At 45.5% G+C, this 13,587-nt stretch overlaps 1 protein-coding gene across 3 annotated transcripts in view; it reads left to right on the top strand.

Annotated features, from left to right (window-relative positions):
• The first annotated feature begins 8,496 nt into the window (after positions 1-8,496).
• ATF1 (activating transcription factor 1) overlaps positions 8,497-13,587 on the top strand; it is a 69,601-nt gene continuing 64,510 nt past the window's right edge. For all 3 annotated transcript variants that reach the window (XR_008556612.1, XM_008140673.3, XM_028144364.2), the window contains exon 1: positions 8,497-8,738. The gene's annotated coding sequence lies outside the window, so the exon portion shown is untranslated. The remainder of the gene's footprint in view (positions 8,739-13,587) is intronic.

The following is a 13,587-nucleotide window of genomic DNA, read 5'->3' as shown; positions in this document are numbered from 1 at the left end:
TTGGGCTGGATTTCATCTTTCCTTAAAGTAATACTTAATTTGTTCTTACATTCCTTGGTTTCAAGAAACTTGATGGGAGCCCATCAAATTTTGCATGTTCTCACAGACACTAAAACTCGTCTTTGAATTAGGGTCCAAGCTATTTAGGCAGCTGAGAACATTTTTTTCATTTAACATGTTTATTGAGTGCCTACTAACTAGGCACAAGGCACTGTAGTAAGAGCTGAAGCTAGAAGGAAAAATATCAAGTCACTGCTCTCAAGGAAATACAGGAAAACTATATAATTACGGGTTACAATGTCAAATTCAAACTATAGTCCTGTGTGGTGGAATGTCTGAACAGGTAGGATGGGCACCCAATCCAACGATGAGGAGAATAGTGAGGAATACATGCTGGAGGAGGTAATGTCTGAACTGAGTTTCGAAGGATGGAACAGCCAGGTAAGATCAAAACAACAAGGGGGAAGGTGGAGTTGCATGTTCTGGTGACTGCAGTTCGTTATTAGGTTACAGGGTTTGAAGGGAGAAAAGTAAAAGATAGTCAGAGGCTTAAGCTAAAAATAGATCACAACGATATTATCTATCACGCTAAGAATTTTGGAACTTTATGCAGTAGGCCAAAAAGAGCCAATGAGGATTTATAGCAAGGGAATAAAACACTCAGATTTACAACACAGATTATCCTGGTGGTCACATAGTAAATGGTGTGGGTAGGGAGGGGAAGGTAAAATCTGAGCCTGGGCCGAAACCGGTTTGGCTCAGTGGATAGAGCGTCGGCCTGCGGACTCAAGGGTCCCAGGTTCGATTCCGGTCGAGGGCATGTACCTTGGTTGCGGGCACATCCCCAGTGGGGGGTGTGCAAGAGGCAGCTGATCGATGTTTCTAACTCTCTATCCCTCTCTCTTCCTCTCTGTAAAAAATCAATAAAATATATTAAAAAAAAAAAAAATCTGAGGCTGGGAGGCCTTTCCAATAACTGCAGTGGTAAAGCAAGAGCACATAAGGTTGTGACAGGATGGAGATGAGAGACAATGCTTGCAAATTTAAGAGACTAAGATTTCAACTACTGAGTATTCATGGTAAGGAAGGAGGAATTCAAAATGACTAGTAGGCTTTGACTTGGGGAGTTAGGTAGATGTGGGACCATTTACCAAGAGGAACAAAAGAGGAATCGATTTGGGAAAGAAGATGCCGTGTTCCATTTTGGTCACGTGTATTTGAGGTGCTATGAAACATGCAAGTGAAAAGGGGTCCAACAGGAAGCTAAATATTTAGGTTTCTGCCTTAGGAGAACTCCAGTCAACAACTAGATATTTGGGAGACTTCCTTGTACAAGTGGTAGTTGAAGCCACGAAAGTGATAAAATAGCAATCAGAACTGAAGACAGCATGGGTGGATGTGGAGTTCGCACCTGGGGATCCGGTAGATACCAGTGACGGGGAGCCGGCTGGGCCTATGGAGGAGCCCCCGGACCCCCTGGAGGAGGGGTCTCCAGCCAAAGTTCCTTAGTTGGAGGTAGAAGAAGAAACTCCAGTTCAAGAGATGACCCTAGATGAGTGGAAAACTCTTCAAGAACAGACTAGACCGAAGCCTGAATTTAACATCCGGAAACCTGAGTGCACGGTCCCTTCCAAAGCAGTGGTGATACACAAGTCCCGATACAGAGATGATACAGTAAAGGATGACTGCGAGGATGATGCCCATGTTTTCTGGAAAGCGGCCAATGACATCACATCCCAGCTGGAGATTAATTTTGGTAACCTCCCTGGTCCAGGGCGCACGGGGAGGCCCGGGAAGGATCCGAAGGACAGAGAACTATGGACCCAGAGCAGAAGTGGTGACACGACGTTGCTCCAAACCCGGACGACCCTGAAGACTTTCCTGCTCTGGCATGAGAGCCGCGCCAGGGCGCTCAGCAGCACCGCCAGGAAGACTTCATGCTCGGGGAAGAGACTCAGACAATAGATATTGCTTACCCTCCCCCCCCAAAAAAAAGAAAGACAGTGAAAGTTAGTACCAAGGAAAATCATGTAAAGTGGAAAAAAGGATCACTAATGGGAGTCATGGAGAACACCACCAGCATTTAAAGGCTGGTAGGGAAAGAGTCCACAAAAGGGAGAAGGAATAACTGGAGAGAGAGGAGCAAAAAAATAAGCACGGGCATAGAAATTATAGGAAGTTTTTTAAAGAGGAGAGTGATCAATGCTGCCAGAGGCTACAATGAAGCTGAGTAAAATGGGGACTGGCTAAGCATCTGGCATCTGACAGTCACTGGTTACCTTGGTCAGAGCGATTTCAGTTGCAGTTAAGGGAGAAGACAGAAAACTGGTTCAGGGGAGGAGTGATGGGAGGTGTAACTAAATAGAGGCTACTCTTTCCGGAAGCTTTATCTGTACACAGGAAGGAAAGAAACAGCATAATAGTTAAAAGAGGGTTATAAAATTGAGAGGTTATTAAAAAATGGAATAAATAAAATATTCCTGACCTACCTGGTTTGGCTCAGTAGATAGAGTGTCAGCCTGTGGACTAAAGGATCCCGGGTTTGATTCCGGTCAAGGGCACATGCCTGCCTGGGTTGCGGGCTCAATCCCCAGTGGGAGGCGTGCAGGAGGCAGCCAATCAATGATTCTCATCATTGATGTTTCTGCCTCCCTCTCTCTCTCCCTCCCTCTCTGAAATCAATAAAAATATATTTTAAAAAAATATTCCTGTGTTGGGGAAAGAGCCAGTAGAGAGAGAAAGTTTCCAGATATAGTATAAGTGGTAATTGACAAAGCAAGGTCACTGAGGAAGCAGGAGGGGTGGGGATCCAGAGAACAGGTGGAAGGATTAGTCTTTGAAGGAAGGAAGCACGTTTTGTCAAAACTATGTAGAAGCAAGATGCTAATAGTAGGTAGTTGGTAGAGGCCCAGCTGATGACCTCATTCACTTCTCTGAATCTCCACTCTCAGTTCACAAAGATAAACATTTATTTAGTGCTTCGTCTACCAGGCATGGTTCTAACTTACACGTGTTAAACTCATTCAATCCACACAACTCTGGGATGGGTATATACACAATTTCATTAATAACGTTTCTCTCTCCTTACTAAAATAGTCAAAGAGGTGCCACCACTGACCAGTTGGTTTGAAAACAATTGCCTTTGGCTCTTGAAAGTCAGATTTGTTTCTCTTTATTTCTTCACTTCTAAAGTTAAAAAACCTATCTGGTTTATAAAACTGTTATATTCAGATACAACAGTGTGCATTATAATCGACTTTTTTTTTCCCATTTACAGTTGATGTTCATGGTTCAGAAGAGTGATAGTTTCAGCTTGTGACACTTCCATAAGAAATAAGGACTGTATTTGTGAATGGCAGTGTTGCACCATATAAAATCTGATTTAGACATTTTACAGATGGAAGAGGAGCTACAGAGGGAGCACCCAATGCACATTTTGTTTTTGGTTTCTTTCCCATGCACAGTTTGAACGTTTCAGTAAAATTTCGTTTCTTTTGATGGTAACATTTTTCAATTTCCCTACTGCTTTTCCAGATTAACATTTGTTAAGTATTCTGTGTTCCAAGGAAGAAACAAACACACACAAAAGAGCAGTAAACAGAACCAGCCTTCCAGCCACTAATGTTCTGGATTCCACTGGACTTTGTTGTTGTTAATCCTCACCCAAGGATATTTTTCCATTGATTTTTAGAGAGAGTCGGGGAGAGAGACATCGATTGGTTGCCTCCTGCACTTGCTCCAACCAGGGCCGGGGATCAAACCTGCAACAGAGGTGCATGCCCTTGACCAGAATTGAATGTGGGACCCTTCAGTCTGCGGGCCCACACTCTATCCACTGAGCTAAACAAGCTAGAGTGGACTTTTTGTTTTGTTTTGTTTTAGAGAAGAGGAAGGGAGAAAGATATTGAGAGAGAAACATCGATGAGAAAGGAACATCATCGATTGGCTGCTCTCCTGCATGCCCCCTACTGGGATGGAGCCCGAAACCTGGGCATGTTCCCTGACTGGGAATGGAACCTGTGACCTCTCAATGCTCAACCTCTGAGCCACACCAGCCAGGCTCCAATGGACTTTGTTAATCAGGAAAGGTTGATGTCTGAGAACCTCTTCCCCACTCCTTCCCTTTATAGGGTACTTTGCTTTCCTATGATATATATTTTGATTTTTTAAATAATGCTGGGACATGGGCTGAGCATTATGTTTTTCCCAACTTTGATAAGGAGAAGACAAGCTTACAGAAGTTGGGTAATTTGCCCAATCAAAAAATTTAAAGGCGGGGGGGGGGGGGGGGGGGGCGGGGCGGGGAGGATAATGGCAGTGGAGTATGTAGAAGCTACACTGATACTCTCCCAAGACCAAACTGGAAATACAACTAAAATATAGAAAAACCATCCTGAAAAATCAATTGAAGACTGGAGAGAACTGTGATAACCAAGGATATAAAGTGGAGACCACATCGAAACTGGTAGGAAATGCAGAAACGTGCAAGAGCTGGCCAGGCTCCCATAGACAGCAGCTGAAGGTCCAGAGGGATATCTTAGCTGTGGGGGATTCCCACTGAGAATTCTGGGGTCTAAACCCCAAGCTGGGCTCCTCAACCCAGAGAACCAGAACTGAGAAAGGTGCCCACATAACACCTGGCTGTGAAAAGCAGCAGGGATGCTGTATGCTAGCCAGAGATGGCTGGAAATGCAGGCACCCTCTTAAAGGGCCAATGACAAGATTTCTTGTGCAGCCACTCACCTTGGGCTCTGGCAGAGGGAGGGCAGAGTAGACTGGAGCTGTGTGAGGAGTCAGGTTGGAGCTTGGAGGGCAGCCACCCCACTTACCTGTGCTGAGTCATTCCCTCATCTACGGAGGACATCTTTCTCCAAGGACCTTTGATATCCAGGCAGTTTTTGCCTGGGAGGAAGGCACTGCCCCACCCTATTGGGAGACCTGTAGCCCCACCTTGTGGTTGATACCCTGAGGCTAATCAAGCCTGAATACAATCAGACTGCAGGCAGAGGCAGACGTCTGGAGGCTTTGAGTCTTCACCTGATCCCCTTCTGGGCCCGGGGCTAGGAAAAGCAGACCCTGCTATACATCTTTGTCCTTTCCAAAGAACCCAGCCCCAGCACAGGGAGCCACAAGCTGTGGATTGCTGATAACTCCAAATAGGGTACTCTGGGCCAGGCAGAAACAGCATCTGACATTGTCCTGCACTAGACACTGGGAGTAACAGATTGATCTAATATATAGACACAAAACCAAACAGGCAGCCAAAATGGGGAGACAAAAAAACAACCCCCAAATGAAAGAACCAAAGAATTCTCTAGAAGAGCTAAACAAAATGGAGATAAATTTATCTGATACAGAGTTCAGAATAATCATGGCAAAGATGCTCAACAGCATGAGAAATTATGAAAAAAAAGACCAGTCAGAAATAAAGAATGGCATAGCACTAATAAAAAATATATTGGAAAAAAATACACAGCAGATTAGGATAAGCCAAGAATCAGATTAGTGAATTAAAAGACAGGGTAGAAAAAAATCAGAGAACCAAAAAGAAAAAACAATTAAAAAAAAAAAACAGGAAGACAGCTTAATGGAGCTGTGGGACAACATAAAATGTAACAGTATTCGCATAATATGTGTGTGAGAAGGAGATGAAAGTGAGCAAGGGACAGAGAGCATGTTTTAAGTAATAATGGCAGAAAACTTCCCTAACCTGGTGAAGGAAAAAGTCACATAAGTTCAGGAGGCACAGAGAACCAAGCAGGCCCATACCCAGAAACATCATAATTAAAATGCTAAAAAGTAGACAAAGAATCTTAAAGGCAGCAAGAGAAAAGCAATTTGTTATCTACAAAGGAGCTCCCATAAGGCTGTTAGCTGATTTCTCATCAGAAACTTTACAGGCCAGAAGGAAATGGCATGAAATATTCAAGGTAATGAAAAGCAAGGACCTGAAATCCAGATTACTATATCCAGCAAGTCTAATGATACAATAAAGAGCTTTGCAGACCAAAAAAAAAAAAAAAAGCTAAAGGAGTTTATCACCACCAAATCAGCACTGCAAGAAATGCTAAAAGGACTGCAGTAATGAGAAGAAATATATATATACTAGTGGCCCGTTGCAGGAAGATTCCTACAATAGGGCTTCCTGCTGGGGTCACTGCCCTGCCTGCTTTCCTCCCTTCTCCCCCCCCCCCCCCGACCCTGCCTGCTTCCCTTCCTTCGCCGCCGCCCCGCTTGCTTGCTTCTCCGCAGCTTCGCTCCCTTCAGCAGGCTTGGCTTCTTTCTACGCTCTCTTGATATGCAAATTAACCACCATCTTGGCTGGGTTAATTTGCATACTCACCCAGATTGGCTGGTGGGCGTGGCTTGGGCGTAGCGGAGGTGCCATCAATTTGCATATTGCTCTTTTATTAGGTAGAACGGGACTCATACAACTTCAAAGGAAGACAATCCAATTAAAAGATGGGCAAAGGACCTAGACACTTCTCCAAATAAGACATACAGATAGCCAAGAGACAAATTAAAAAATGCTCAGTCACTGATCTTCAGAGATGCAAATGAAAATAATAATGAACCTGGCCGGAGTTGCTCAGTGGTTAAGCATCGACTTATGAACCAGGAGATCACAGTTCAATTCCTGGTCAGGACACACACATACCTGGGCTGTGGGCTCGATCCCCATTGGGGGTTTGTGCAGGAGGCAGCTGATCATTGATTCTCTCTCATCAATGTTTCTCTCTCGTCCCTCCCTCTCTGAAATCAGTAAAATGTTTTTAAAAAATGACAATGAAGTATCACTTCACACCTGTCACAATGGCTACCATCAACAAATCAAATGACAAAGTGCTGGTGAGGATGTGGAGAAAAGGGAATCCTGCTGGTGGAATGCAAACTGGTGCAGCCATTATGGAAAATAGTATGGAGTTTCCTCAAAAAATTAAATATGGGACTGCCATTTGACCCAGTGATCCCACTTCTAGGAATATATCCTAAGAATTCTGAAACACAAATCCAAAAGGATGTATGTTCATAGCAGCGCAATTTATAATAGCTATGATCTGGAAACAGCCCACGTGCCCATCAGTAGTAGATGAGTAGACAAGGTGTGGTACACTTACACAATGGAATACTATGCAGCAGTAAAAAAGAAGGATCTCTTGCCCTTTGAGACAGCATGGAGGGACCTGGAAAGTATTATGCTAAGCAAAATAAGCCAGTCAGAGAAAGAGAAGTATCACATGCTCTCACTTATATGTGGAATCTAATGAACAAAATAAACATGAACAAAATAGATCCAGAACGATAGACACATAGAATAGAATGCGGAGTCTCAGAGGGAAGGCAGGGTGTGTAGGTGGGTAGAAAGAGATCCACCAAAGAGCTTGTATGCATATATGCATAACCCACCGGACACAGACCATAGGGTAGTGAAGGCCTGGGGGGAGAGGCGGGGGAGGGGCTAGAAGAGGTCATGGGGGGGGGAGGGGGCATAAATAACACTTTCAACAATAAAGATTTAATCTTTAAAAATCTAAATAAAGGCAGTCAACCTGTTTTAGTTTTTAATAGGTAGTCAATGTTTGCTGAATGATGATGTCTAAACGTTTGTGAGCTCCTAGGAGTGTCTGGCACACATTAATTCTTGAGCTTTAAATCACACTATCTGGCGCTAAAGGTTAAAATCAGAATGGGCCCCATCTCTCAAATCAGTCTCCCTCATTGGAGAGCTCAAACTAGTAAAATTTCAGAAGCATTCTGGAACTTTTTAACTTGTCAAGAACTTATTAAAAGGTTTATCACTTATCATTACTATCACTATAGCCATAAAAGAACACCTTGCAAGTAAATGGGTAAAGAAAAATATTCAGAATAACGCATAATTCCTTCTCCAGAAAGGTAGACACATTATATAAAATATTTTACAAAGTTTTTGTAGTGTATTAAAATGACCGTCTAACATCTTATTTCACGACAGTCCATTATGTAACCTTTTTCTAGTTTAACTGTTGGTATAAATGTGAGTTTCGGAGTGGCAGTTACGTTTTTTTCAAATCAGTCCTGGGTGATCTCAGCAGCTGAGGAGAGCCAACCGCCCCGCTTCCAGCCACTTCTCCCTACGGAAGGCCGGCAGGTCAGGCTGCGCCAGGGCCAGGGAGGGCAGCTCGAGGCCCGAGGGCCCAACAGGGAGCCGCGGGCAGGAGCTGAGCTGCGAGCGAGGCCACTCAACCACGACCCCAAACACCCGCGAACGGGTGACGGCCTCCGGAAACAGACGTGGGGACCGCGTGCGGGCAGGGCTCCTGAAGCGGAAAGGAGTCGGTGCACCTACAATTCCCACCGGAGCTGACACCTCCAATCGCCGCAACTCGCCATTCCGAGCTAGCCCGGCACAAGATGGCGGCGCGTCACGTGAGCAACGTGATGACGTAGGACGGCGAACGTCACGGAGGCACAGCCTTAACCTCGCCCCCCACGCTCACTCAGGTTTGACCCCCTCCCTTCCCCGCCCCCGGCCTGGTTGCAGATCATGCCGCCAGTGGCGGCCCCGACTGCCGAGGAAACGGTAGCCTAGGACAGTTGGCTGTTAGGTGACACTGACTCTCCCCGCCCCGCCGGGCGTTCAAGAGGCACGTCCCCCGCCGCGTGACGGGGTGGGGAAATAGGTAGTAAATTCGGAGCCACCTGGGAGGGGGGAGTGGAAGTTCCCGCCCCGGAGAGCGGCGAGGCGACAGCCACAGGTAAGCGGGGGACGGGGGTGGGGCGTGCTCCCGAGCCCCCGGGCCGGGGGAGGGTGCGGGGACGCCGCGCTGCGGGGACGCCGCGCTGGGCAGCTCGCCGGGTGGGGGGTCGCGCCCGGGCGGCCGCGGTGGGGGAGGGGCGCGGAGGGCGCTCGGCGGAAGGGGGGGGGGCTCGCCCGCTGTCCCCCGGCCTCGCGCGCTTCCGGTTCTCGCGCCTCGGCCGCGCCGTTTCCCGGCTGTGGTGGGTCTCCTCCTCCCCTCCCCGCGGCCCCCCGTCAGGGTAAACCCGGAGACCTCCCGCCGCGGGGTGGCTTTCGCCTCCGAAGCCGCCCTCCCACGGTTCTAGGCGAGTGCCCTCGGCGGAAGGTCTTGCGGTTGGCGCGGGGGGCCGGGGGGAGGGCGGCGTGGCCGTGGCGTTCGCGCGTTGCTGGCGGAGCGCGGCCCGGGACCGGTTATCTTCTCCGGGGAGCCCACGGCCGCGCACCGGGCGCCCTCGGGGTGCCAGGCCCCAGGTCGGCCCGCCGTGCGGGGCAGAAACAGCCCTTCTACCGTCGTAGACTTTACAGTCGAGTGGGGAGACAGTAAAATAATCCGACAGACACACAAAACAGTAACGGAAAGATGCGGGTGATGAGCGAGGAAGGAGGGTGTGGACTGACCGGAGATCGTCTGTTACCTCTGTTCAGACGACGAGACCGAGGAGACGTCTTTGACTTTTCTCCCCCTGCATCATAAAACTAAGAAGGGGACCTCAGAGCGTCAGCTGTGCCGGGCAGGGCCGCACCGCCGCTTTTGAATCGTTGTAGCTGTTAGAGAAAGTCACTCAGTTAGCTTTTGAGGAGCAGTGGGCTAATGGTCACTGAGAGCCTTGACCTTCGGAAGCCTTTTCAGCAGAGATTTGGCGAGCATCTTTGTCAAACTGGCCTCGTTTGGGATAAGTTTTACCCTGTGTTTGCAAAATGTATTTTATCCTGAGACTTCTGTTACCAACAGAACAGAGAGATGCCGTTTTATTAAAATGCTATTTTTCTTATATACTAAAGTGTGCAGTCACCTCTGGCTCAGTCAGAATAATTCTTTTGTACCAAAGCTGAATATATTAGCTCTATTATTTATTTGTAGATATCCTTTAAGGTTATGTTTGCTCTGTGATACATCTGACAGTACTACTATATCACCAGTAGGAGGTAGTCCCATCTAAAAATACTTTAAAAATGCTTTTATTTTTATTTTTTTTAATGTGCTTTTTTCCATTTACTTATAATGAATTTCCAACTCTATCATAGGGTGTTTTTTTGTGCCTGCATTGTCCTGTTCCTAAGGCTGGGTTGAGATAATTGTCTAAACATATTTAACCATTGTTTCTATCAGTTTTGAGTAGGTAAACTGAACTAAACACATTGATTTATTCAACAGTAATAAATATGTACGATATCAGTGTTATATTGGGAACAGGATATGGTCTTTGACTCCCTGGAGCTTGCATTCCTGTGGGGTATAGAGCAGGCAGTTAACTACTGTGATAAGTGCCAGGAGAAGAGGGGGAACATGTGCTGTGGGTATACATTACTGCCAGAGCTTCTAAACCAGCCTAAGGGAGTTAGGAAAGTTTGCCCTGAAGGATAACTCATAGGAATAGGTCACATGAAGAGAAGGGGGATAGTGTTTCTATATAATAAAGAGGTAATATGCAAATTGACCCTCACGCCCTCACAAGATGGCTGCCTATGACCAGGCCGGCAGCAGGGTTAGTGAGGGACCACCAAACGACTGAACAAGCAGGCTGTGTGGGGCTACCAGGGCGAGGGGGGTGGGGGGCGCGTTAGGGGCGACTGGGCCGGCAGGGTGGGGCAGTTGGGGGCGACCAGGTTGGCAGGGGTGACCAGGCTGGTGGGTGGGGGAAGGGCAGTTAGGGGCGACCAGGCAGGCAGGCAAGTGAGTGATTAGGAGCCAGCGGTCCAGGATTGTGAGAGGGATGTCCGACTGCTGGTTTAGGCCCGGGTATCAGACATCCCTCAAGGGATCCCAGATTGGAGAGGATGCAGGCTGGGCTGAGGGGACCCCCCCCCCCCCCCCCCCCCGTGCACGAATTTCATGCGCCGGGCCTCTAGTAGTATATAAAATCCTGAAGGTGAGAGAAAGCGAGGCAGGCACATTTGAAGATCTGAAAGAAATTCAATATGACTAAGAGAAGCAATTTTGAGGGGAGATCGTGAATTCAGTTGTGAAATGGTGAGCAAGAGACACCTCGCCGCAAGCTTTCTCATAGTTCAACATCCTCTCTAGGTGAGGAACTAAGACTCTCTTCATTCATCACATGAGAAGACTACACTGTATTTGTTGATGTTTACTATTTACTGTATAGGTGAGGGTCTCTGCTGGGCACAAAACATACATTTACATCAGTGATGGGCAACCTTTTGAGCTTGGTGTGTCAAACTTCGCCAAAAAACTGAGCATAACTCGGGTAGTGTGTCACTTTGAGGAAAAAACATTATTTTGCAAATGTTTCATCCTCGGCATGTGTCATCAGAAATGGCTACGCATATCAGTGCTGACACGCGTGTCATAGGTTCACCATCACTGATTTACATGATACAAGCACTGTCCTCAGGTGCCTTAAGACTAAGGGAAACAGTGGTAGGAGTGTGGGTGGGATGGAAGAGGGTATGGGGGATAAATTGTGATGATAAATAAAAGTTTTAAAAAAGACTAAGGGAAACCGACATGCCAATAAACGCAGTTGAGAGTGTTAAGAAACCTCCTTAGAAATATCTGCAAGGCACAGTGGAAGCATTAAGAAAGGAGGGACCATAATGGAACATAATGTTTGGGATGTAACTTGAAAACAAGTTTGCCAGGTGGACGAGTTGGGAACGTGAGAGTAGAGGGGCAATGCAGAATAAAAGAACATAGACTTTGGATTAAAACAGTTCTTGCCTCAGGTCTTGCATTCACATCTTACTGTGAGATCCACAGTAAATGACAATTTCTTTGAGCCTCAATTTAGGGAATCCAGCAGATAATATATTTAAAAGCTCCTAGTGTCTAGCACATAATGTTTTTTTTTTCTTTGAAAGTTTCCTCTAAGGTACTATGCTTTGCCCTGGCTGGTTAGCTCAGTTGGTTAGATAGAACATCATCCCAATTTCAAGGTTTCGGGTACCATCTCCCATCAGAGCACATACAATAAGTAACAATGAATGCATAAATAAGTGGAATAACAAATCCATGTTTCTCTCTGTCCCTTCCTATCTCTATTAAAAAAAAAAAAGTACCATGCCTTTACTTATATTTCTCACTATGTCATCAGCAAGATCACAGCCTGCTGCTATCTCTCAGCTCCCCAAATACTTCGTACTTTTGAAGCTGTTTCACTGCCTGCCTTGTGATTCTGCCCCACTTGAGGTTGTCTCATCTTAAGCTTCCAGCAGCTGCCCAGGGCTTACTTTACTTAAGTGCCTTTGTACACATAAAATTTATTGTGTGTTGAGCAAGTTTTTAGCAGATGTTTATCTTAACCTCAGTTTTAGGAATAATAAGTAAAAAATAAGTGAACAACTAAAGGTTATATTCTGATAACATTAAAATACAGCAATTGTTTATAATGAGATGAAACTATAAAGCTGTTTTCATTTGGGGGGAAATGAAGCCAATTCCTCTTTTTTTTTTAAGGGATTATGAATTTTTTAGGTCATCTGGTAAACCTGATGGACTGAGCCCCAAAATAGCGCCAGCCAAAACTGATTCCTCTTTAAAAAATCATTGAAAATAGGTTTTCTTCTTTTCTATAGGAAATACAGTATAGTTGTAATAATTGTCCAAGATGTTATTTGCTAACTGTAGGAAATGTTTGTTGTTTTGTTGATCATGTTAGTTTCCGTTAGATATAGGATTTCTTAATAATGTTAGGGAGGGAAAATCAGTGAGTCACAGTGGAACAAAAAGAAGAGTACCATTTCCAGTAATTTAACAAGGTTTTAAAAAATCTTATTTCAGTGCTTTAGCACTACATCTTTTTTCTTCTTTACTCTATATTCTAACCATGTCTTCTGAAATGAAGTGTTTAAAAGTCTACTTCACTAGAAATAGTATGTAGAAAATATGTAATTCTATCTTTGGCACTGTCTGTATATTTACTTTGTGGAATTACACTTGTATTAGTGTAGATGAAAAAAATCACGGCACTGGACTATTATGAAGGCTTAAAAGCAGTTGAAGAAAGAACAAAGGAAATACTAGATGAATTTGTCAAAATCAAAAGTTTTAAAATAGCCTTGGCTGTTGTGGCTGTTGGTTCAAGCATTGTCCCATACACCTAAAGGTTGCGGTTTGATCCCCAGTACAGTATGTTTCTGTCCTCTCTCTCTCTCTCTCTCTCTCTCTCTCTCTCTCTCTCTCTCTCTCTCTTTCTCTTTCTTTCCTCCCCCTCTTCCTCTCCCTTTCTCTCCCTAATCAGTAAAAGCATATAAAAACTTTTTAAAATAGGCATGGTTAAATCATATTGAGAAAGTATTTGTATCAACATAATAGAAATAAAATTTATATGAAGACCCCTGGCTGGTGTGGCTCAGTTGGTTGGAGCATCATCTCATACACTGAAAGGTTGCAGGTTTGATTCACAGGACCCATATCTAGGTTGCAGGTTCCATTCCTGGTCGAGACGTGTGCATGGTCAACTGATCAATGTTATGTTCCTCTTTCTCTTTTTCCCTCTCCCTCTCTAAAAAAATCAATGGCCTTAGTGGTTCGGCTCAGTGAATAGAGAGACAGCCTGCGGACTGAAGGGTCCCAAGTTCAATTCCAGTAAATGGCGCATGCCTGGGTTGCAGGCTCGATCCCCAGTAGG

Source organism: Eptesicus fuscus, chromosome 7 (genome assembly GCF_027574615.1).
Source record: "Eptesicus fuscus isolate TK198812 chromosome 7, DD_ASM_mEF_20220401, whole genome shotgun sequence".
In the NCBI taxonomy this organism is placed as follows: Eukaryota; Metazoa; Chordata; class Mammalia; order Chiroptera; family Vespertilionidae; genus Eptesicus; species Eptesicus fuscus.
Note: the sequence above shows the minus strand (reverse complement) of the source record. Positions and strands in the feature narration are given on the sequence as shown.